The following is a 26,077-nucleotide window of genomic DNA, read 5'->3' on the forward strand; positions in this document are numbered from 1 at the left end:
GGAGGTGCAGTTTGCAAATTGTAATATTTTTTCACAATATACTCATTTTGGGTGGAAAATTAAACATTTACAATGGATTAAATGAATAAAGGCTTCACAAAGTTTGTTACCCAATCTCTCCCAACTACACGGATACCCCATATGTGGTGGTAACCTGCTGTATGGGCGCACGGCCGGGCATAGAAGAGAAGGAGGTGCCATCCAGATCACATTTGCTATGTCACATTGTACAGGCTATAATTTTTTTCTTTTTTTAATGTGGACCTATAGGGGCTTATTTCTTTTGCCACATGAGATGCACTTTTCTGGTACGTAATTTGGGGGAATCTATAGTTAATTGGTGAGATTTTATTAACTCTTTGTTGGTGGAGGAAATGAAAATCATCACTTTTCTGGAAGATTTTTATGGGGTTTTTTTTTTTGGCTGTTTACCATACCATAAAAATAGTATATTATTTTTATTCTATGGGTCGCCACGATTACAAAAAGACCTCATTTATATAGATTTTTTATTTTTTTCCCATTTTTACTGCATAAAAAGTAATTTGGCAAAAATGTTGTTACTTTTAGCATCACCGTCTTTCATATGCATAACTTTTTTATTTTTCGCCTCACAAATCTGTTTAAGGGCTTATTTTTTGCAAGAAGGATTGTTCTTTTTAGTGGTCTTAATTTAGAGTGCATAACATTTTTTAAATCCCTTTTTAGAGCATTTTTATAGGGTATTAATTGAAAATGATCTTTTTTCTGGAGCTTTTTTTTGTTTTGTTTTTTACGGGGTTAACTTTGCGGATCTAATAACGATTCTGTTTTATTATGCAGATTGTTACGGACGCAGGGATACCAAATATGTGGGGGTTTTGTGTATTTTATTCAATTGTACTGAATAAAAACCAATTTGGAGAAAATCTTGTTCATTTTAGCATCATCATCTTTTCATATGCATAACTTTTTTATTTTTCGGCTGACAAATCTAGTTAGGGGCTTATTTTTGCGAGAAGAGTTGTTCTTTTTAGTGGGCTTATTTTGGAGTGCATAACATTTTTAAAATTACTTTTTAGAGCATTTTTTAATAGGGTATTAATTAAAAATTATCTTTTTTCGGAACGTTTTTGCGTTTTTTTTTCTACGGAGTGTACCGTGCGGGTCCAGTAACGATTCTGTTTTATTATACAGATTGTTACGGACGCGGCAATACCAAATATGCGGGGTTTTTTGTGTTTTTATGTTTTTTATACTTTATTAAGTGTTTTTATGGGAAAGTGACATTTTAGGGGCTTATATTTTTATGTATTTATTTTTTATTTATTATAATGTGTAGTGTTAAGTGTTTTTGCATATTTTTACTTATACATACTTGAACTTGAACCAGTGATGCTCTGATCACTGGTTTAAGTTCAATACACTGCTCTACAATACTATTTTATTGTAGAGCAGTGTAAACTGTCTGAGCAAGCTTGCGCATGCTCAGACAGTTTACAGTCAGACCCGGAAGGGGTCTGACTGCCATGGAGACTGGGCAGCTCCGGGGCACATGCCAGTCCTCGGAGCTGCCCAGAAGTGGATCGGATCCCCCGGTAAGCGGCACGGGGGATCCGATCCACAGCGCAAACACCCTTACACGCCGCGGTCATGTTTGACCGTGGCGTGTAAGGGGTTAACACCCGCGATCGGAGCCGGCTCCGATCGCGGGTGTTAGCGCAGGCTGTCAGCTGTACTAGACAGCTGACAGCCGCTGCTTCTGGTACCGTCTCCGTTCGTGAGCCGATGCCAGAAGCAGGACGTTATAGAACGTCCCCGTGCGCTAAGCATCTAGCCCCGGGGACGTACTATAACGTCCTGGTGCGCCTAGGGGTTAAAAGACCAGATAAGTCACATATGGATAATAAACTGAAAAAAACAACCTCCAAATCAGTTTGTCAAGTTAAAGTGTACAAAAGTTATAACCATATAAAGTGACATGTCAGATAGCAAAAAATGGGGCTGAGCCTTAAGCTACAAGATGGCTGTGTCCTTAATGGGTTAAAGATAAGAAGCAAGCAAGCACCAGTGGAGAAGGTTGGCATCCTGTAGGAGATGCAGGCATCGTTTGATGATGCATTCGCCTGTGCTGTTGAGTCGGTGGCCTATGGCCAGAACTGTCCTGGTACAGGTGGAGATCGATGTCCTCACGTGTCGCAAGACATTTTCACTAATGGCTACTGGGGTCAGCTCTGTGACTGACTATTGGATTATGGGTCAAGCTCTGTAACTGACTAATGGATACAGGGGGCAAGCACTGTGACTGACTAATGGCTACTAGGGGCAAGCTTTGGGACTGATTAATGGCTACTAGGGGCAAGCTTTAGGACTGATTAATGGCTACTAGGGGCAGGCTCTGGTACCGATTATTGGATACGGGGGGGGGCAAGCTCTTGGACTGACTATTGGATACTGGGAGCAAGCTGTGGGACTGACTGATACTGAACCGCATAAAAGATTGGTACATAAAATGAGACAGCTGGGACTAGAAAACAGACGGTCGGCAATAATGGCACATTCTCAGAGAGGGTTAGCATTACCTGTACAGTGCCACAGGGGTCATAATAAGGGCCACTTACTTTTAATATTTTTATTAATGACCTTGTAGTGGGTTTACACAGTCAACTTTTAATATTTGCAGATTATACTAAGCTGTGTAAAGTAATTAATACTGAGGCCGATAGTATAATATTAAAGAGAGATTTGTGGAAGCTGGGGGAATGGGCGGAGAAATAGTTGATGAGGTTCAATGTAGATAAATGTAAAGTTATGCACTCAGGCCATGGAAACCAAAATGTACAATTCTGTTCTAAACAGTCAATTACTTGGTAAAACTGCAGCTGAAAAAGACTTGCAGGTATTGGCGGATGGTAAACTTAATTGTATGGGATGTATCGAGAGGAATAGATTCTCATGATAAGGACATAGTTTTGCCCTTATACAAATCACTGGTCAGATCACACATGGAATATTGTGTACAGTTTTGGGCACCAGTGTATAAAAAGGACATAGTAAAACTGGAACAGGTGCAGAGGAGGGCAACCAAGATTATTAGGGGAATAGAGGGACTAGCATACAATGGCAGATTACAAAATTGGGATTATTCAGTTTAAAAAAAAGACGACTGAGGGGAGACCTCATTACAATGTACAAATACCTGAACGGGCAGTACAAGGATCTCTCCAAAAATATTTTTACGCCTAAGCCTGTGACCAGGACAAGGGGGCATCCTCTGCGCCTAGAGGAGAGGCGATTTTACCATCAACATAGGCAGAGGCAGAGGTTCTTTACTGTAAGAGCAGTGAGACTATGGAACTCTCTGCCGCAGGAGGTTGTTATGGCGGACTCTATGTACATGTTCAGGAGAGGCCTGGATGCCTTTCTGGTGAGCAAACATATCAAGGGTTATGGGGAAAAAACATTTGTTTAATTCTTGATCTTGAGCTCTATGGGCATATGGACAAGCTCTGGGACTGACTTGGATACAGGGGTTGGGGGGGCAAGCTCTGGGACTGACTATTGAATACTGGGGGAAAGCCCTGGGACTGGCTAATGAATAGTCACAATCTCAAGAAACTGATTTCAGGCATAGAAGCACTGATGTCTATAAGACTATTGGCTACTGGAGGCAGGCATTATGACTTGGCTACTGTCGGGACATACTAGTGATTCTAGGGGAACAACAGAACAGTATTAAGTTTGTAATGAGAAGATAGAGGAGATGATGATGAAATGAGGAACCCAAAATGTCTGTGTTGCTAAATCTGCAGAGATGAGTTGTGGCATGAAGAAGGTGACATGGCCAGGTAAAAGAAGAAAATCAGAGAGGCTATGGGGCATATTTATCAGGACCTCTGATGTAGAGGCCCTGAAATAATCGGAAATGCTAGCACTTGCCCTTATTTGCCCCAATCCGCCACCGTCATCGAAGTGGGGAGTGAAGGGGGGGCGCAGCCGGCTGAGTGGAGGGCGCGGTTAGTTGGGAGTGGGCCGGCGCAGGGCATTACTGCCCCGCGTTGGCATTCTCCTGATGAGATTGCGGATGGTCTCCTGAGGAACAGTCTGTGGTACGTGGAGCGAGACATGATGTCTCAGATGTACTCAATCGGATTCAGGTCTGGAGAATGAGCAGACCAGTCCATAACATTAATGCCTTCTTCTTGCAGGAACTGCTGAAACATTCCAGAAAAATGATGTCTAGAATTGTCCTGCATTAGGAGGAACGCAGGGCCAAGGGGTCTGAGCATCTTATCTCGTTACCTAATGGTGGTCACGCTACCTCTGGCAAGCACATGGAGGGCTGTTCGTCCCTCCAAAGAAATGCCATCTAAAACCACTGACCCACTTCCAAACTGGTCATGCTGAAGGATGGTGCAGACAGCACATTGCTCTACGCGGTGTCTCCAGACTCCAGACATGTACTCAGAGTTCTGCAGAGTGTTGGGCTGTAAGAACAACACACATCTTCGGATGTCCCTCATACCATCTTCATGGAGTTGGTCTCTATAACCGTTTGTGCAGACACATGCACATCTGTGGCCTGCTGGAGGTCATTTTGCAGGGCTCTGGCAGTGATCCTCCTGTTCCTACTTGCACAAAGGAGGAGGTAGCGATCCTGCTGCTGGGTTGTTGCCCTCCTCCATGTCTCCTGGTGTACTGGCCTGACTCCTGGTAGCGCCTCCAGCCTCTGGACACTGCTGACAGACACAGCAAATCTTCTGGCTACAGCTCGCATTGATGTGCCATCCTGGATGTGTTGCACTACCTGAGCAACTTGTGTGGGTTATAGCGTCCGTCTCATGCTACCACTAGTGGGAAAGCACCACAAACATTCAAAATTGACCAAAACATCAGCCAGAAAGCAGTGGTCTGTATTCCCCATCTGTAGAACCGCTCCTTCATTGAGTCTGTCTTGCTAAATGCCTGTGAAATTGATTGTCATTCAGTGTTGCTTTCTAAGTGGACAGTTTGACTCCTGCCCAAGCACAATCCCGATCGCATTTACGTTTACACTGAACTGCGTACTATTTGGAACAAGGTTTATGCTTTGGCATGTTAACAATGCTAGACGTGCTGATTCCAGAAGAAAACTGTTTCAGTGTAGACATAGATGGGATCAGGAAAATATCCTCCCCACGGTGCTTGAATTGCGTTCCTATCTCAAGTGCAGCAAATGCACATCCATTTTAGCTTTTAACATTAATATTGATGAGTAACAATGTTATGCACCACACACGTTTCTACTTGGAAAATGCATTTACTTGTGATGGTGCATTTTGCCCAATGGGTGGCGTAGGAACTGTGAGTGCCCAGGGCAATATCAACAATAAATATGGCCCTGAAATGACAATCACATATTGTGCATATCAAACTTCTATCTCTGCTCACTATGGTTGAAGGCAAGTTTTGGAATCTTACACATGAGAAAACCGTCAGTAGCCACAAGAGGGCGCTACTGATGTATGATTACGACAGACACAGAAAGTGGCATAAATAGATTTTATTCATTTGAACCAATCTTTTAACCACTTTTAGGATAAATGCACACAATAACGTGTATTACTTGTGAATTTTTTCTGTAAGGAGATCTGGAGCATGTCAACTCTTTCTGAGAATTCTCATTGTAAATGTCACCCATTGTACTGTAATTCAATGAGAATCCTTAGAAATGGGCTTTATCCTGTTGAAACAGTTAAAGGAAACTTACCACTGGAAGTGGTAGGTGTAAGAAGGCAATACCGAGCACCAGCTCAGGGTGAGCTGGTGCCGGAGCTTATTTTTGTTAGTGTTTTAACAAAACACTAACAAAACATTTTTTAAACTTTATGGACGAAAATGCTTCGGCGCACCATGCGCGTAACAGTGCTCGCGGCTACATAGGAAGTGAACGAGAGCCGAAGCATCTTCGGCCATAAAGTTTAAAAAGTGTTTTAAACCGCGATACAGCGGTTTAAATACTAACAAGAATAAGCTCCGGCACCAGCTCAACCTGAGCTGGTGCTCGGTATTGCCTTCTTACACCTACCACTTAAAGTGGTAGGTTTCCTTTAAGGCCTAAAACTCACGAGTGAGTCTGATGCAACTAACTCGCATTGTGTGCTTGCTGGAATGTCTTGCCCTAACGCTCATAGACCAGAACTGAACCGATGTGCTGAGTTCTGGTCGCTGTGCATTTGGCCGGAACATTCTGGCAAGTACACAAGTCGCATCAGACTCATTAGTTTTAGGCTTAGGGCTGCAGTCACACGTTGCGTTTTGTTTGTGTTTAACGCATGCGCTACAAACATCTGAAGAGGAGATTTGTCCAATCACATTGTTGTCAATATTGCGTTTACAAAATGCATACGTTAACCTCCAAAATGGCAGCCAAAATGTAATACAAGGTGAAAGGTGAGAGTAAAAATTGCATTTTTTTTCCTCAAAAGTGCTATTTCAGTGCTAATATTGCTGTATTTTTTCCAACTCATGCCACTATAGGTAAATACATAAAAAAATCATTATGCGAAGCCATATCTAACTCTAAGACAATAAAGTGGTGACTTTAGATAATTTAGAAAATAAGGAAAGGACATTATTCCTGATGAAAAAAAACGAACGGCTCTTTCAGGATGATCTGCAACCTAAGAAATTTGAACCTCCATATACTGTACAGGAAGTTCAAAATGGATTCACCCCAGAAGTTTCTCAGATTTGCGGTCCTCACAGCAGAAGGGGAAGTAGCTTTCTATCAAAGCCAGCTAACTGCCTGTATTCAGTCAGTCCAGTGGAGCCAGTGTCACACTTGTATATTACAAAGGTGGATTCTGACTTCCTGTGGCAAGAACTTTCCTCACCTCGATGGCAAAATAAAAAATGACACCTCTTGTCAGATCATCCCTAAATTGGTGGACTCAACCAAGAAATTTAAGGAGAGGGGTGCCCTGGCATCCCTGGTCACTTGTAGTCGTCTAGACAGAAACGAGTCAGTCTAGGTGGGTTGCAAAACTGAGAGATTCCTTTGCCCAGGGTCAAACATAGTCTCTCAGTGAAGTTTTTGACAAACCCCTGGCAGAGCACAAATAGATCAAGAGGTTTGTTAAAGCCTCAAATGGAATTTATCCATAGTCCTTAATTAACTTACTGGGCCACCAATCGAAACACTAGATCCCTCAAACATTAGAGAACTAACATTGAAATTAACCTTGCTAATAGCCATAACATCGGCTAGGCGGAGGGGAGAGATTCAAGCATTTTCCACTAAGGACTCTACTTGAAAATATCTGATGATAAGGTTACTCAAATGGTCGCTAAAAATTTTTTCCAAAGGTCTCCTCAAGTTTTCATCAGAATCAAAAAATCATCCTGCCAACCTTCCGTCAAAATCCAAGGTCTACTGAAGAAGAGAAATGACACTTGTTCAATGTCTTCTATTTTACGTTAAGGCGATCAAGTCCTGGCTAAAGTGCAACATTCTGCTGCAATTTAGTAGGAAGAATAAAGGCAGAAAAACATCTAAGGTGTCTATAACAATATGGATAAGGGCAGCTAACAAGGATGCTTACAAATCTCATAACCTAATGGTTCCAGGGACAGTTCGGGCTCACTCTACCAAAGCCATGGCATCCTCCTGGGCTGAAAAGATAGAGGCTTCTATTAATGAAATATGAAGGGCAGCTTCATGGTCTAGCCAGCTGAGGACATCATGGAAAATATATGGAATTATTCTCATCGTTAAAGGGGTATTCCCACAAAGACAAGTTTGTTAAATGTACTCGGGATAACAACATAACACATTCTCTAATTCAATGTTATTAACATAAATACAGCATTTTACAGACATAATTCCAACCTGTCTCTATCAGTCCCTATCAGTACACAATTTTGGTTGCCCCTAGATCCGACCCTGGATCTTCTGAATTTAGATCTTATTTTTGTGTTTGACGCTGAGCTGTTCTGTGCTCTCTACCTCTAGTGTCCCTTGCATCCCAGAACAAGCTCACACAGCGAGAGAGAGAGACTTCCTGCCGGCAAACAACGACACATCCGACACATAGTGATGAGAGTAAAGCTACAAACTACGGACAGATAAAATCTTTATATCAGGGAAGAGGGAGGGAGGCATATAGCAGAACTGTGTGTGTTATAGGTGAGTTAGCAGAGCTGAGACTTCCATTGTATATTATATCCATCTCATGAATCTCATCATCTGTCTCATGTCTCTTTCTATGTGTCAGATACTAGTACAATGTTCAGAAGCTAAATGAAAATGTATATAAACCTTGTACCCTGATAATCTATCCAAGTTGTCACCACACAGAACTACAGAGATCATGAAGTGCTATTTTATGTATATTCCTGATTTAGTTTGTATGTGAAATAAACATGCAATAAATTAGTTCTCCCTATCTGCTGCAGTTACAGGGTCCTCCTGTGGGGTTGTGCATATAAAGAAGTGCGGTTTGGCGAAATATGTTGTGCAGCATATAGATTTGCCTGGAATACTATCATACCAATTAGGTATGAGTCCACTAGTCTGAGCCATGTGTATGTATATGACTATGTTTATCCCAGGACTGGCCGTAAAGTCAGGGACCTTAAGGGCATAGTTACTGGGGGTCACAAGTCCCAGGCACTTCCTCAGCCGAAGAGCCAAGGGCACTTCCTCAGCATTAGTCCTAAGGTGGTTTCTCTGGGTCACTATGGTATGACAAGGATGACAAATAAAATGGATACTCGTCCTTACCAGCAGATTCTATATAGGAAGCAAGAAAACTGTACACCTCCAAAGCTATATAAGTTTTACAGGCCATGATTTCCCCTGACATGCACAGCACTTACTCCTCCAAATACGGCGTGCACAACACTTACTCCTCCAAACATGGCATGCACAACACTTCTCCAAACATGGCGTGCACAACAATTACTCCTCCAAACACGGCGAGCACAACTACCTCCTCCAAACATGGCGCGCACAACTACCTCCTCCAAACATGGTGTGCATCACTTCTACTCTCCTTCTCCTCTCCCACCTACTGCTAATATCACAGAGTACTACTTACATGGCACACTGAAAAGTGTGTCCAATGTAAGTGAGTACTACAGCAGCACACTTAAAAGTGCGGTTGGGGGGGCAATGGGGGTAATAGTACAGGTGAAAAAGGACAATGGTGGGGTTACAAGATGATGAATGTGATCACTCAGGTGGCGAGATATCACACACACTATATGGGAATACACTAGGATGGGGAGGTTGATGGGTGTAGTAGTGATTTTTTGCAAACAGTACAGGACAGATCTCTAAGTATTGCGCTATCCAACACCACCAAATGCAGAATGGCAGCATTGGAGAGCAGGGAGGAATCATATATAAGCCCCCGAGGGTCAATGAGAGTTAGTTAAAAATTAAAAAAATCTTAATTTTAGAGATATAAAAACTGTATAGCATATATTTTTTTCAGTTTTAAAAGTAACTCAAAATGACCATTATAAATTAATAATTTGATATAGAATATGTGTAGTCTCAGGCAAATGGGGCGACTAGGGCAATGTTTTTTATAGTATAGTATTTTTTAAATTTTATTTGGAAATCTAAATGTTCATTTTTAAATATTTGCTAATATTTAGCATGTTTTTTTCATTTTAGATCTCTGCATGAGGTCATAAAAGACCCCTGGAGGACATTTCCATTTTTTTTTTTCACCTGTAACTGTGCAACTGTGCAAGACTCGCGTCTGCTGACATCTTTCGTCAGTGTGTGTTCGGGATCGAGTTTGGTGCTCTATAAATAAATAATAATAGCTACGACTAGCATTCCTTAGTAACACAAAATATAGAACTGACATTTTATTTTTGCTATTTCAGTTAAGTAAAAACTGATTGTATCCCCTAGGAATACATAACCCATGGTGCCATCTCAAATGAGCATCGGTGGGATAATTGCTAGAAATGTATCACCTTGGAGCTGTGGACTAAAAGGTAATTAGAAGAGGAACTTCATTATGTGAATATCAGGTAATTACTTTGCAAGCATTAGGGACAATATTCCTGCTCTGATCCTACCAAAAGCTGAAAAGCTCCGACCAGCGTTTCAGTAATAAAAAGGTTCAGTTACGGTAGGTTTATTTAATAAAGAGCCTGGCATCACATTGTTATACTCTATTCGTGCCAACTGTCCCAAATTTGGTGTGAATGTTTGTAGAAAGACATTATTGTCTTGAGCAGGTTTTGGTACGTTCTGCCCTACTTACAGTGATCGTTATATGTCCCACTAATTTCCAGTAACATGTTGAGGTGACTAGATTCCCCATTTTCCAATACTTGAAAATGTAACTTTTATTAATTAGGAGGCTTTCAGCATATAATTGATATTTTGATAATGAAAAGTTATGCAACTTTCCAATATAGTTTCTGTACCAATTTTTCACAGTTTTCAAAATCTCGGCTATATTTATATCTATATGCTTTTTGTCATTCATCAGGAAGCTTCATTGTTTACTTCCTGTGGATAAACATTTTTTGTCATGAGATGTCACACAGGTACACGGCTCGTTAGAGTCACAGACAGTAATGAGAGCCGTGTGCTATAGTGATCCGTACACCTGTGTTATATCAAATCATCATAGATTGACATGTATCCAAAAAACAAGGAATTGATTTTAAAAGTTTACTGCAAAATTGTATAACTTTTTATTACACAAAAAATAGCAATTATTTGCAGAAAGCAGACAACCCCTTGGAAGTGGAAAAATGAATAGATTTCATCATTAAAATGAGCATGACCTATGGTATAGCCCCATACCCTGATGACACCGGTGTTCCATTTCAATTTGTTGTCAGTGTTTTTAGTTTCTATCGCCTGCACCTTCAGTCTCCAAACTACCACAGCATGCAACAAAATTGATGGAAGCAGCACTGCTTGCAAAAGTGAAGATTTCTTTATTCACCCATGGTAAATGCACAAAAACATTATGTTTCAGATCCTCCATCAAGCCATTATGAAGCCACTTGATAATGCTCCATGGACGAGCTAAAACGTACAAACCTAGGAACTGCAACGTACAGATTTGTAGTAAATTGTGTGCCTTTCCAGTGTCTTGGCCACACATGTTGAAGGCTCGAAAAACATACTGGTAGATTGTGAGCCCCATGGGGATAGGGACCGATTTGGCAAGCTCTGTGCAGCACTGCGCAATCTGTGTGAGCTATATAAATAAAATAATTATGATTAAGGCTTAGGGTCCCAGAGAAACCCAGTGAAATATTGTCCAAATTTCCCATACAGAACCAAAAAACTTATGCCACAAAAATATCAGACTGACATCAACCCTTGTGGCAAAGTCTTTTTTCTAAAACCATCCAATAATCGTCATATTTCTAAACTTATTTCATTCATGTAAAAAAAACAAACACGTTATGCGTTTGGAAACAAATGCTTCACTGGTTCAAGATGTGACTTTATTATGTGACATTACTATAAGTTTTGGATAGATAGTATAATATTGTCTGTCCAAAATGAATAAAAAATCACTTTGACATTTACTGTTTACATGTTTTTCTGTTGTTTATTATTTTGTTGAATATTTTCCCTGTGTGTATTACATGAGATGAACTTTCTTTATACACATAAATGCAGGCGGCATTTAACCCCTTTCTGCACCTTGAAGTGATACTACGTCATAAGATGTGGCCTCTGAGCCCGTGCGATCGCCACGGGATCCCGGCAGAACGCGGTAGCCGGGATCCCGCAATAACAGCCAGGATCGCGATAGCCCTGTAGAGGCTGCGGTCATTGTGACCGCAGCGTCTATGGTGAATCGTCGCGACGATCGGCACCCTCTGTGCATGGCACGGAGGTGCCGATCATTGCCATGGCAACCCTGAAGACCGATAAGGACCCCAGGGTTGCCTTCACTAGAAGCCTGTTAGGATCGTGCTTACAGCACGATCTAACAGGGCTGATGTCAGCCTATGCAGAATGCATAGGCTAACTATGTAATATGCTGCAATACATTAGTATTGCAGTATATTACAATGAACAAGTGATCAAATGATAACTTGTTCATGTCCCACCCTGGGACAAAATAAAACTGTAAAAAAAAAAAAAAGTGCAATTAAAAAAGAATAAAAGTCCCTTGAAGTCCCATCCCATGCAATAATCCAATAAAACATAAAAAAGTGAAAATCACCAAAAAAAAGCACAACATATTGGGCATCACAACGTCCGTTACAACCTGTACAATAAAATAAAATTGTCACTGAACCCGTACGGTGAACGGCGTAAAAAAAACCCACAAAAAAACCTGCAAAAATTATGAAATTTTCACATCTGACCTCATAAAACGCGCATAAAAAGTAATCAAAAAGTAACACATCTCCCATATGTCCAAATTACAAAAAATAAACATTTTATAGCCTGTAAAATGTGACTTTATAGATCTGCTGTGAATGGCGCAGCTTCTGTCCTATGCCCGGCTGTGCGCCCATACAGCAGTCACCACCACATATGGGGCATCCTCATACTCGGGAGAAATTGGGTATCAAACTTTGTGGAGTTTTTTGTCATTTAATACTTTGTAACGGTTTAATTTTTGGCCAAAATTAATATATTGTCTAAAAAAAAATTACAGCTTGTAAATTACACCTCCATTGTGTTTTAACCCATGTGAAGCATCTAAAGGGTTAACACTTCTTAAAGTTGATTTTTTACACATGGAGGGGTGTAGTTTCTAAAATGGCATAATGTATGGGGTTTTACTGCTGTTTAGGCCTCTCAAAGTCAGTTAAAGCTGAGGAGGTGCCTCTAAATAAGGGTTTTGGTGATTTTCATAAAAATGAGAAAAATTGCACCCAATATTCTGAACCTCCTAACAACCTAGAAAAGAGAGAGGATGCATAAAACCCTATGCCGATATAAAGCAGACATTCGGGAAATGTTAGTTATAAAGTTACTTGGGTGCTATGACTATCTGGCTGAAAAGCAGAAAATTTTGAACTTTGAAAATGAATCATTTTAAGAAATCACAAAACACAAAATATATCATCAAAATTTTTCTATTACTTTGAAGTACAATGTGTGACGGTAAAACAATCTCAAAATCCCCTGGTTAAGTTAAAGCGTCACAAAGTTATAACCTCCTATAATAACACAGGGCAAATTTTAAAAATCAGGCCTGGTCCTAAAGGTCCAAAATGGCATAGACACAAAGGGCACAGGCCACCACCTTTGGCAGGATCGTCGACCTCCATGATGTTAAAGTTGCAATAATTGCCAATACAACGTGAGACTCTCAGGCGTATAACTCAGGAAATTCCTGACATCGTACCCTATAACAGGAAATAGCTCCCATCGCCACTTTATAGCCGATACATAAAGAATTAAAAATGAGATCACAGTCCCAAAAATGGTAGCAATGCCATCTCATTCTCCCCAAAATTCCTCACATGGTTATGTATGATTTTAGATGCATCAAGGAAACCCCACTAAGGCTTTGTTCCTACTTGTGCCCTGGGGCTTCAACCAAGATGTAAAGGAAACTAAATACGGCAGGTGAACCTTAAGTCTCCGTTCACCATTGTGAACAATTAATATATTTGGGAGGGAGCTGTTTAACGCAAGTGTGAATTAAGCCTATCTACACATGCGCCCCCTCGCCAGCTGCGGCCGCTGCAGGTACTACATGTCAGGAGCCTCCAGCAATGATCTGTGTACACTGGATCCCGCACTAGTGACCAGATAGAGGAGCAGCTCCGCTCCAGTTACATGTCCTGCAGAGGTTCTTGTACTCGTTGCTAGGGACTACAATTCAGACACTTCCTGAATTGTACGGTGGCCGGCTGGGAATTACAGCGCATGCGCACTAGTGTTTCCAGCGTTCGCCTTCATCCCGTTTGTCAGTGGACGGACAGGTGTGTGTTTTCGGAGGACGACTCTGTAGTGGAGACGACACTGGTAAGATCCCGCTCTCCTTCTCTCACTGTCAGCGTCTCATTGCTACCAGTGCGCTGCCACCCTGTGCCACGGCTGGGGTGCGGGATGGTAGTCATGGCAACTGATGGGAGATGTGGACTGGAGGTGGGATCCCTTCCCCCAGCGCAGTCACCTCAGCGCCCCATCACCCCATCACTGCCCCACCAATGCCCCATCACTGACCCACCAATGCCCCATCACTGACCCACCAATGCCCCATCACTGACCCACCAATGCCCCATCACTGACCCACCAATGCCCCATCACTGACCCACCAATGCCCCATCACTGACCCACCAATGCCCCATCACTGACCCATCCCCACCCCATCACTGCCCCACCAATGCCCCATCACTGCCCCACCAATGCCCTATCACTGCCCCATCCCCACCCCATCACCCCATCTCCTGCTGTGGCCCCATCCCCACCCCATCACTGCCCCATCACCCCATGCCCCCTGCTGTGGCGGTATTATTCCCGTGTGCCCCCTGCTGTGGCGGTATTATTCCCGTGTGCCCCCTGCTGTGGCGTTATTATTATTCCCCTGTGCCCCCTGCTGTGGCGTTATTATTATTCCCGTGTGCCCCTTGCTGTGGCAGTATTATTCCCGTGTGCCCCCTGCTGTGGCGTTATTATTATTCCCGTGTGCCCCCTGCTGTGGCGTTATTATTATTCCTGTGTGCCCCCTGCTGTGGCGTTATTATTATTCCCGTGTGCCCCCTGCTGTGGTGGTATTATTATTCCCGTGTGCCCCCTGCTGTGGTGTTATTATTCCCGTGTGCCCCCTGCTGTGGCGTTATTATTATTCCCGTGTGCCCCCTGCTGTGGTGGTATTATTATTCCTGTGTGCCCCCTGCTGTGGTGTTATTATTATTCCAGTGTGCCCCCTGCTGTGCTGGTATTATTATTCCCGTGTGCCCCCTGCTGTGGTGGTATTATTATTCCCGTGTGCCCCCTGCTGTGGTGGTATTATTATTCCCGTGTGCCCCCTGCTGTGGTGGTATTATTCCCGTGTGCCCCCTGCTGTGGTGGTATTATTCCCGTGTGCCCCCTGCTGTGGTGGTATTATTCCCGTGTGCCCCCTGCTGTGGCGGTATTATTATTCCCGTGTGCCCCCTGCTGTGGTGTTATTATTCCCGTGTGCCCCCTGCTGTGGTGGTATTATTATTCCTGTGTGCCCCCTGCTGTGGTGTTATTATTATTCCCGTGTGCCCCCTGCTGTGGTGGTATTATTATTCCCGTGTGCCCCCTGCTGTGGTGGTATTATTATTCCCGTGTGCCCCCTGCTGTGGTGGTATTATTCCCGTGTGCCCCCTGCTGTGGTGGTATTATTCCCGTGTGCCCCCTGCTGTGGTGGTATTATTCCCGTGTGCCCCCTGCTGTGGTGGTATTATTCCCGTGTGCCCCCTGCTGTGGTGGTATTATTCCCGTGTGCCCCCTGCTGTGGCGGTATTATTCCCGTGTGCCCCCTGCTGTGGCGGTATTATTATTCCCGTGTGCCCCCTGCTGTGGTGGTATTATTCCTGTGTGCCCCCTGCTGTGGCGTTATTATTATTCCCGTGTGCCCCCTGCTGTGGCGTTATTATTATTCCCGTGTGCCCCCTGCTGTGGCGGTATTATTCCCATGTGCTCCCTGCTGTGGCGGTATTATTATTCCCGTGTGCCCCCTGCTGTGGTGGTATTATTATTCCCGTGTGCCCCCTGCTGTGGTGGTATTATTATTCCCGTGTGCCCCCTGCTGTGGCGTTATTATTATTCCCGTGTGCCCCCTGCTGTGGCGTTATTATTATTCCCGTGTGCCCCCTGCTGTGGTGGTATTATTCCTGTGTGCCCCCTGCTGTGGTGTTATTATTATTCCTGTGTGCCCCCTGCTGTGGCGTTATTATTATTCCCGTGTGCCCCCTGCTGTGGTGGTATTATTCCCGTGTGCCCCCTGCTGTGGTGGTATTATTCCTGTGTGCCCCCTGCTGTGGCGTTATTATTATTCCCGTGTGCCCCCTGCTGTGGTGGTATTATTCCCGTGTGCCCCCTGCTGTGGTGGTATGATTATTCCCGTGTGCCCCCTGCTGTGGTGGTATTATTCCCGTGTGCCCCCTGCTGTGGTGGTATTATTATTCCCGTGTGCCCCCTGCTGTGGTGGTATTATTCCCGTGTGCCCCCTGCTGTGGTGGTATTGTTATTCCCGTGTGCCCCCTGCTGTGGTGGTATTATTCCCGTGTGCCCCCTGCTGTGGTGGTATGATTATTCCCGTGTGCCCCCTGCTGTGGTAGTATTATTCCCGTGTGCCCCCTGCTGTGGTGGTATTGTTATTCCCGTGTGCCCCCTGCTGTGGCGTTATTATTATTCCTGTGTGCCCCCTGCTGTGGTGTTATTATTATTCCAGTGTGCCCCCTGCTGTGGCGGTATTATTATTCCCGTGTGCCCCCTGCTGTGGTGGTATTATTCCCGTGTGCCCCCTGCTGTGGTGGTATTATTATTCCCGTGTGCCCCCTGCTGTGGTGGTATTATTCCTGTGTGCCCCCTGCTGTGGTGTTATTATTATTCCAGTGTGCCCCCTGCTGTGGCGGTATTATTATTCCCGTGTGCCCCCTGCTGTGGTGGTATTATTCCCGTGTGCCCCCTGCTGTGGTGGTATTATTATTCCCGTGTGCCCCCTGCTGTGGTGGTATTATTCCCGTGTGCCCCCTGCTGTGGTGGTATTATTATTCCTGTGTGCCCCCTGCTGTGGTGTTATTATTATTCCCGTGTGCCCCCTGCTGTGGTGGTATTATTCCCGTGTGCCCCCTGCTGTGGTGGTATTATTCCCGTGTGCCCCCTGCTGTGGAGTTATTATTATTCCCGTGTGCCCCCTGCTGTGGTGGTATTATTCCCGTGTGCCCCCTGCTGTGGTGGTATTATTCCCGTGTGCCCCCTGCTGTGGCGTTATTATTATTCCCGTGTGCCCCCTGCTGTGGTGGTATTATTCCCGTGTGCCCCCTGCTGTGGCGGTCCCGTGTGCCCCCTGCTGTGGCGGTATTATTATTCCCGTGTGCCCCCTGCTGTGGCGTTATTATTATTCCCGTGTGCCCCCTGCTGTGGCGTTATTATTATTCCCGTGTGCCCCCTGCTGTGGTGGTATTATTATTCCCGTGTGCCCCCTGCTGTGGCGTTATTATTATTCCCGTGTGCCCCCTGCTGTGGCGTTATTATTATTCCCGTGTGCCCCCTGCTGTGGCGTTATTATTATTCCCGTGTGCCCCCTGCTGTGGTGGTATTATTATTCCCGTGTGCCCCCTGCTGTGGTGTTATTATTCCCGTGTGCCCCCTGCTGTGGCGTTATTATTATTCCCGTGTGCCCCCTGCTGTGGTGGTATTATTCCTGTGTGCCCCCTGCTGTGTTGTTATTATTATTCCCGTGTGCCCCCTGCTGTGGCGGTATTATTATTCCCGTGTGCCCCCTGCTGTGGTGGTATTATTCCCGTGTGCCCCCTGCTGTGGTGGTATTATTATTCCCGTGTGCCCCCTGCTGTGGTGGTATTATTCCCGTGTGCCCCCTGCTGTGGTGGTATTATTCCCCCTGTGCCCCCTGCTGTGGTGTTATTATTATTCCCGTGTGCCCCCTGCTGTGGTGGTATTATTCCCGTGTGCCCCCTGCTGTGGTGGTATTATTCCCGTGTGCCCCCTGCTGTGGTGGTATTATTTCCGTGTGCCCCCTGCTGTGGTGTTATTATTATTCCCGTGTGCCCCCTGCTGTGGTGGTATTATTATTCCTGTGTGCCCCCTGCTGTGGTGTTATTATTATTCCCGTGTGCCCCCTGCTGTGGTGGTATTATTATTCCCGTGTGCCCCCTGCTGTGGTGGTATTATTATTCCCGTGTGCCCCCTGCTGTGGTGGTATTATTCCCGTGTGCCCCCTGCTGTGGTGGTATTATTCCCGTGTGCCCCCTGCTGTGGTGGTATTATTCCCGTGTGCCCCCTGCTGTGGTGGTATTATTCCCGTGTGCCCCCTGCTGTGGTGGTATTATTCCCGTGTGCCCCCTGCTGTGGCGGTATTATTCCCGTGTGCCCCCTGCTGTGGCGGTATTATTATTCCCGTGTGCCCCCTGCTGTGGTGGTATTATTCCTGTGTGCCCCCTGCTGTGGCGTTATTATTATTCCCGTGTGCCCCCTGCTGTGGCGTTATTATTATTCCCGTGTGCCCCCTGCTGTGGCGGTATTATTCCCATGTGCTCCCTGCTGTGGCGGTATTATTATTCCCGTGTGCCCCCTGCTGTGGTGGTATTATTATTCCCGTGTGCCCCCTGCTGTGGTGGTATTATTATTCCCGTGTGCCCCCTGCTGTGGCGTTATTATTATTCCCGTGTGCCCCCTGCTGTGGCGTTATTATTATTCCCGTGTGCCCCCTGCTGTGGTGGTATTATTCCTGTGTGCCCCCTGCTGTGGTGTTATTATTATTCCTGTGTGCCCCCTGCTGTGGCGTTATTATTATTCCCGTGTGCCCCCTGCTGTGGTGGTATTATTCCCGTGTGCCCCCTGCTGTGGTGGTATTATTCCTGTGTGCCCCCTGCTGTGGCGTTATTATTATTCCCGTGTGCCCCCTGCTGTGGTGGTATTATTCCCGTGTGCCCCCTGCTGTGGTGGTATGATTATTCCCGTGTGCCCCCTGCTGTGGTGGTATTATTCCCGTGTGCCCCCTGCTGTGGTGGTATTATTATTCCCGTGTGCCCCCTGCTGTGGTGGTATTATTCCCGTGTGCCCCCTGCTGTGGTGGTATTGTTATTCCCGTGTGCCCCCTGCTGTGGTGGTATTATTCCCGTGTGCCCCCTGCTGTGGTGGTATGATTATTCCCGTGTGCCCCCTGCTGTGGTAGTATTATTCCCGTGTGCCCCCTGCTGTGGTGGTATTGTTATTCCCGTGTGCCCCCTGCTGTGGCGTTATTATTATTCCCGTGTGCCCCCTGCTGTGGTGTTATTATTATTCCAGTGTGCCCCCTGCTGTGGCGGTATTATTATTCCCGTGTGCCCCCTGCTGTGGTGGTATTATTCCCGTGTGCCCCCTGCTGTGGTGGTATTATTATTCCCGTGTGCCCCCTGCTGTGGTGGTATTATTCCTGTGTGCCCCCTGCTGTGGTGTTATTATTATTCCAGTGTGCCCCCTGCTGTGGCGGTATTATTATTCCCGTGTGCCCCCTGCTGTGGTGGTATTATTCCCGTGTGCCCCCTGCTGTGGTGGTATTATTATTCCCGTGTGCCCCCTGCTGTGGTGGTATTATTCCCGTGTGCCCCCTGCTGTGGTGGTATTATTATTCCTGTGTGCCCCCTGCTGTGGTGTTATTATTATTCCCGTGTGCCCCCTGCTGTGGTGGTATTATTCCCGTGTGCCCCCTGCTGTGGTGGTATTATTCCCGTGTGCCCCCTGCTGTGGAGTTATTATTATTCCCGTGTGCCCCCTGCTGTGGTGGTATTATTCCCGTGTGCCCCCTGCTGTGGTGGTATTATTCCCGTGTGCCCCCTGCTGTGGCGTTATTATTATTCCCGTGTGCCCCCTGCTGTGGTGGTATTATTCCCGTGTGCCCCCTGCTGTGGCGGTCCCGTGTGCCCCCTGCTGTGGCGGTATTATTATTCCCGTGTGCCCCCTGCTGTGGCGTTATTATTATTCCCGTGTGCCCCCTGCTGTGGCGTTATTATTATTCCCGTGTGCCCCCTGCTGTGGTGGTATTATTATTCCCGTGTGCCCCCTGCTGTGGCGTTATTATTATTCCCGTGTGCCCCCTGCTGTGGCGTTATTATTATTCCCGTGTGCCCCCTGCTGTGGCGTTATTATTATTCCCGTGTGCCCCCTGCTGTGGTGGTATTATTATTCCCGTGTGCCCCCTGCTGTGGTGTTATTATTCCCGTGTGCCCCCTGCTGTGGCGTTATTATTATTCCCGTGTGCCCCCTGCTGTGGTGGTATTATTCCTGTGTGCCCCCTGCTGTGTTGTTATTATTATTCCCGTGTGCCCCCTGCTGTGGCGGTATTATTATTCCCGTGTGCCCCCTGCTGTGGTGGTATTATTCCCGTGTGCCCCCTGCTGTGGTGGTATTATTATTCCCGTGTGCCCCCTGCTGTGGTGGTATTATTCCCGTGTGCCCCCTGCTGTGGTGGTATTATTCCCCCTGTGCCCCCTGCTGTGGTGTTATTATTATTCCCGTGTGCCCCCTGCTGTGGTGGTATTATTCCCGTGTGCCCCCTGCTGTGGTGGTATTATTCCCGTGTGCCCCCTGCTGTGGTGGTATTATTCCCGTGTGCCCCCTGCTGTGGCGTTATTATTATTCCCGTGTGCCCCCTGCTGTGGCGTTATTATTATTCCCGTGTGCCCCCTGCTGTGGTGGTATTATTCCCGTGTGCCCCCTGCTGTGGCGTTATTATTATTCCCGTGTGCCCCCTGCTGTGGCGTTATTATTATTCCCGTGTGCCCCCTGCTGTGGTGGTATTATTCCCGTGTGCCCCCTGCTGTGGTGGTATTATTATTCCCGTGTGCCCCCTGCTGTGGTGGTATTATTATTCCCGTGTGCCCCCTGCTGTGGTGGTATTATTATTCCCGTGTGCCCCCTGCTGTGGTGGTATTATTCCCGTGTGCCCCCTGCTGTGGTGGTATTATTCCCGTGTGCCCCCTGCTGTGGTGGTATTATTCCCGTGTGCCCCCTGCTGTGGCGGTATTATTATTCCCGTGTGCCCCCTGCTGTGGTGTTATTATTCCCGTGTGCCCCCTGCTGTGGTGGTATTATTATTCCTGTGTGCCCCCTGCTGTGGTGTTATTATTATTCCCGTGTGCCCCCTGCTGTGGTGGTATTATTATTCCCGTGTGCCCCCTGCTGTGGTGGTATTATTCCCGTGTGCCCCCTGCTGTGGTGGTATTATTCCCGTGTGCCCCCTGCTGTGGTGGTATTATTCCCGTGTGCCCCCTGCTGTGGTGGTATTATTCCCGTGTGCCCCCTGCTGTGGTGGTATTATTCCCGTGTGCCCCCTGCTGTGGTGGTATTATTCCCGTGTGCCCCCTGCTGTGGCGGTATTATTATTCCCGTGTGCCCCCTGCTGTGGTGGTATTATTCCTGTGTGCCCCCTGCTGTGGCGTTATTATTATTCCCGTGTGCCCCCTGCTGTGGCGTTATTATTATTCCCGTGTGCCCCCTGCTGTGGCGGTATTATTCCCATGTGCTCCCTGCTGTGGCGGTATTATTATTCCCGTGTGCCCCCTGCTGTGGTGGTATTATTATTCCCGTGTGCCCCCTGCTGTGGTGGTATTATTATTCCCGTGTGCCCCCTGCTGTGGCGTTATTATTATTCCCGTGTGCCCCCTGCTGTGGCGTTATTATTATTCCCGTGTGCCCCCTGCTGTGGTGGTATTATTCCTGTGTGCCCCCTGCTGTGGTGTTATTATTATTCCTGTGTGCCCCCTGCTGTGGCGTTATTATTATTCCCGTGTGCCCCCTGCTGTGGTGGTATTATTCCCGTGTGCCCCCTGCTGTGGTGGTATTATTCCTGTGTGCCCCCTGCTGTGGCGTTATTATTATTCCCGTGTGCCCCCTGCTGTGGTGGTATTATTCCCGTGTGCCCCCTGCTGTGGTGGTATGATTATTCCCGTGTGCCCCCTGCTGTGGTGGTATTATTCCCGTGTGCCCCCTGCTGTGGTGGTATTATTATTCCCGTGTGCCCCCTGCTGTGGTGGTATTATTCCCGTGTGCCCCCTGCTGTGGTGGTATTGTTATTCCCGTGTGCCCCCTGCTGTGGTGGTATTATTCCCGTGTGCCCCCTGCTGTGGTGGTATGATTATTCCCGTGTGCCCCCTGCTGTGGTAGTATTATTCCCGTGTGCCCCCTGCTGTGGTGGTATTGTTATTCCCGTGTGCCCCCTGCTGTGGTGGTATTATTCCCGTGTGCCCCCTGCTGTGGTGGTATTATTATTCCCGTGTGCCCCCTGCTGTGGTGGTATTATTATTCCCGTGTGCCCCCTGCTGTGGTGGTATTATTATTCCCGTGTGCCCCCTGCTGTGGTGGTATTATTATTCCCGTGTGCCCCCTGCTGTGGTGGTATTATTATTCCCGTGTGCCCCCTGCTGTGGTGGTATTATTCCCGTGTGCCCCCTGCTGTGGTGGTATTATTATTCCCGTGTGCCCCCTGCTGTGGTGGTATTATTATTCCCGTGTGCCCCCTGCTGTGGTGGTATTATTATTCCCGTGTGCCCCCTGCTGTGGTGGTATGATTATTCCCGTGTGCCCCCTGCTGTGGTGGTATGATTATTCCCGTGTGCCCCCTGCTGTGGTGGTATGATTATTCCCGTGTGCCCCCTGCTGTGGTGGTATTATTATTCCCGTGTGCCCCCTGCTGTGGTGGTATTATTATTCCCGTGTGCCCCCTGCTGTGGTGGTATTATTATTCCCGTGTGCCCCCTGCTGTGGTGGTATTATTATTCCCGTGTGCCCCCTGCTGTGGTGGTATTATTATTCCCGTGTGCCCCCTGCTGTGGTGGTATTATTATTCCCGTGTGCCCCCTGCTGTGGTGGTATTATTATTCCCGTGTGCCCCCTGCTGTGGTGGTATTATTATTCCCGTGTGCCCCCTGCTGTGGTGGTATTATTATTCCCGTGTGCCCCCTGCTGTGGTGGTATTATTATTCCCGTGTGCCCCCTGCTGTGGTGGTATTATTATTCCCGTGTGCCCCCTGCTGTGGTGGTATTATTATTCCCGTGTGCCCCCTGCTGTGGTGGTATTATTATTCCCGTGTGCCCCCTGCTGTGGTGGTATTATTATTCCCGTGTGCCCCCTGCTGTGGTGGTATTATTATTCCCGTGTGCCCCCTGCTGTGATGGTATTATTATTCCCGTGTGCCCCCTGCTGTGGTGGTATTATTATTCCCGTGTGCCCCCTGCTTACGTTGATATTATTGATTGGCTACCCTGTTCACATCATGGACTTACAGTGTGCAATATTGAATGTGTCGCACAGGTACACCAGAACTGGCGCGCAATTTCCCATCACAGATACGTGACATCATGTGACCGTAATACACACAATCTCTACATCTAGAAAGCATTAGAAACCATTATAAGGATGATCCAGAATACGAGCGACACATCTTTAGATTTACTATTCTGGTTCTATTTCTGCATTTTTATTTTGGGTCTGTGAAAGCAGCGATGAAACTCTGAGCATGAACAGTGGATGCTGGGAAGAAAATAAACACAGTGGAGAATAAATATCAGGAAGAGGTGAACTCTTATCTTCATGACAGCTATTCCTCCACATGCACATGCACACTGGGCTCTGGTGTTGATGTATTTCACAAAAAAACAAACAATCAACACGAAATCCATCTGCCTGGAGCTTATTTTTCTGATGGTGAGAGGCTCCATATACAATACATAATCTGCACACCATGAGCATGAAAATCTGCATGAAATACGCAGTTTTTATGTGTATTTCATGCTGCTTTGAGTGATCTGTAGTGCCTATTTGATGCAGATTTAAATTTTTTTTCTTCATGTTCAATTTCTGTGATGAAAAATCTACACTGTCTATCACTCTTACTTATCACATTAACTTTTACTGCTACGCAGAGGATTTTCTGTAACAAAATCTGCACGTAAAATACCATGAAAATCCATCATGATAAACCAGGACACTAACTCATAGATCCAGGCACAGTGACGGTGATAATATTCTTATATATGTTATCCATGGCCTCCTTTCTTCTAAAATCAACTTTTACAATTATGCTAATGAACTTGAATCAGCTTCACAGGCTCTCCTCCCCCAGCACTTCCCCCTCTCTCTGTCTGCCGTGATCTCACTGCCTCAGAGGAAGATGTGGCACACAGTGGGAGTGGGGGGGTGGGGGGAGATTGCTGCTGCGCCGTTTATCAGCCTGTAAAGCTGCACCTCCAGAGCCCCTCAGGCTCATTAGCATAATTTTAGAAGGAAAGAGACCATAGATAGCAAATATATCAAGATTACCACAGTCACGGTGCCTGGATCGGTGTCCCTGGTTTATACTGATTTTGATGGTAGATTTCCTTCGGATTTTTGGCAAGTGTTAATCGAATACATATTACCGGGTGAAAGGGACAACATTTCCTGCTACACAAACCTTGGATGCCCTCTGGCTACTTTCCTCCCAGCTTGCATTGATTGATCTTTATTATTTGCAATTCTTTGTTATGAAGGAGTGCCACATCCTGTTCATAGATTTTGATGGCGGTTCCCTTTTAGGATGAGTTCATATGTGGCGTTAACCCATCACAACAGCTGAGAAGTTGGGATTAGCCTTATTACAGTGCTGTCAACAGTGCATTTAAAAAACGCATGCGTTAACAAACATGTGTTAACACTATGTTAAAGAATTTGTTAACATCATGTTAATGCATGCGTTTAAAAAAGGGTTCAAAACGCCATGTGTGACACCACCCTAAGGGTATATGCTCCCCGGACCATCATAGAGAATGAGATAAACCTGAAGTGTATAAATATTCGCCACTTATTCATTCATGTTGTGGATTGTCACTCTATGGAATGTATAGGGGAAATCTGCAATTAACAATAATGTTTGCAATTAGAACATAGATTTAGAGAAATTTCCACAGCTTCCCATCCCCATGTATTCAGTTCATTGTTTGTTAAAAGGACATCTATCACCAGGATGAAGGATTGTAAACCAAGCAGACAGACATACTGGTGGGTGCCCCCTCTGGCAGGATCCACTGATGTTTAAGCTTCTTATGGCTATGTTTGTCAGAAATTAAAAAAAGTCTATAAAAATTATGCAAATGAGCCAGTGTGGTGGTGCACTTGGTTTACAATCCTTGATCCTGGTATTAGTTGTCCTTTATACCTTAAAAACAAGGGCAAAGCAAGCTTAGTGAAGAGTGGATCCTGCTAAAGGGGGCACACAGCAACAAGTCAATGCGTTTGGTTTACAATCCTTCATCCTTTAACTTTGGTCAATTGCAGCAATGTTTACCAGTTATTTCAATTTTAGTTTTTTTTTACGGGTAGTGAGCAGACTGCTTGCCAAGTTCAAAATGACTTCCATGTAGCTGTATTTCACACGACTGTAAGCTCACCAGAGCCATAACTAAGGTGTAACATGCGGCTGGCTGCAGAAAGGGAGTGGATGAGCACCCCGCCACTCTCCATATGGAGCCGTGCAGCCACTCTGTACATACGGAAAACGATAGAGCATGCATAATGTTTTTCCTTGCTGCGGCACGGTATAATGTTGTGCTCACCGCGCCGTGCACTTATATGGCCGCTATATACGGTCGTTTGAAAGGGGATTTAGACAGACAGCAGGATTGTTTAGTTTCTATAAATATACTGTAGGTTTCAGATTAAAACGTGAATCTATTGAAAGTATTGATTTTATTATCTTCTCTTCAGCTTTTGGAGGTCAATCTAGGAACATTTATCGAAGAACAAGCAAAGAAGAAAAGCAATGTCAAGAAAAATATAAATTGTCACATCCCTCGGAAGAAGACCAGAAAATTTTTGGATTTCATATAGATAAATATAAGGTATGGATTTAAGAAATCTCACTCAAAACGTACAACTTGTACACCACTTGTATTATTATGTTCCTGAAACTACTTCTGAACTGTTATCCTGCTGCAAGAAACTATGGCCATTAGGAATACTGGTCCCATGATGGGGCTGAAACCCCTGTCAGGCATATTTGTCATGAAATAGTTAAAGGACATCTACCACCAGGAAGAAGAATTGTAAACCAAGCGCACTGACATACTGGTGTGTGCCCCCTCTGTTCTTTAAGCTTCTTTATGGCCTTTTTTTTTTTAATTCTGCAAATGAGCCAGTATGTAAGTGCACTTGGTTTACAATCCTTCATCTCGGTGGTAGATGTCCTTTAAAGGGCAGATACCTCCAAAATCAAGTGTGATAAATCAGGGACACTCACTCATAGATCCAGGAAACATGACTGTGCCAATCTTTCAAAATGTGTTATGCAGAACTTCCTACCTTCTAAAATCAACTTAAAATGATGCTATTGAACCTGAAGGGCTCCTGTAGGTGTTACCAGAACCCCTCCATGCTGATGATTCCTCCTGTACCCCCTCAGCACTTCCTCCCTCAATCTGGCA

At 45.8% G+C, this 26,077-nt stretch overlaps 1 protein-coding gene and 1 long non-coding RNA gene across 5 annotated transcripts in view; both read left to right on the forward strand.

The window, feature by feature from the left end:
• The first annotated feature begins 7,609 nt into the window (after positions 1-7,609).
• On the forward strand, positions 7,610-10,951 carry LOC140075384 (uncharacterized). The gene is made up of 3 exons (XR_011849410.1): positions 7,610-8,146; positions 9,644-9,975; positions 10,837-10,951. It is a non-coding gene; the product is annotated as an uncharacterized lncRNA (long non-coding RNA).
• Positions 10,952-13,727: 2,776 nt separating this feature from the next.
• The window catches only part of ICA1L (islet cell autoantigen 1 like), a 32,637-nt gene continuing 20,287 nt past the window's right edge, over positions 13,728-26,077 (forward strand). The window contains exons 1-2 of one of the 4 annotated variants that reach the window (XM_072121199.1): positions 13,728-13,948; positions 25,362-25,495. The gene's annotated coding sequence lies outside the window, so the exon portion shown is untranslated. Of the gene's footprint in view, positions 13,949-23,120; positions 23,195-25,361; positions 25,496-26,077 lie in introns of those variants that run through there. The other 3 variants (XM_072121198.1, XM_072121202.1, XM_072121200.1) reach the window with 3 other exon arrangements.

The sequence above is a fragment of the Engystomops pustulosus genome, chromosome 8, assembly GCF_040894005.1.
Source record: "Engystomops pustulosus chromosome 8, aEngPut4.maternal, whole genome shotgun sequence".
Lineage (NCBI taxonomy): Eukaryota > Metazoa > Chordata > Amphibia > Anura > Leptodactylidae > Engystomops > Engystomops pustulosus.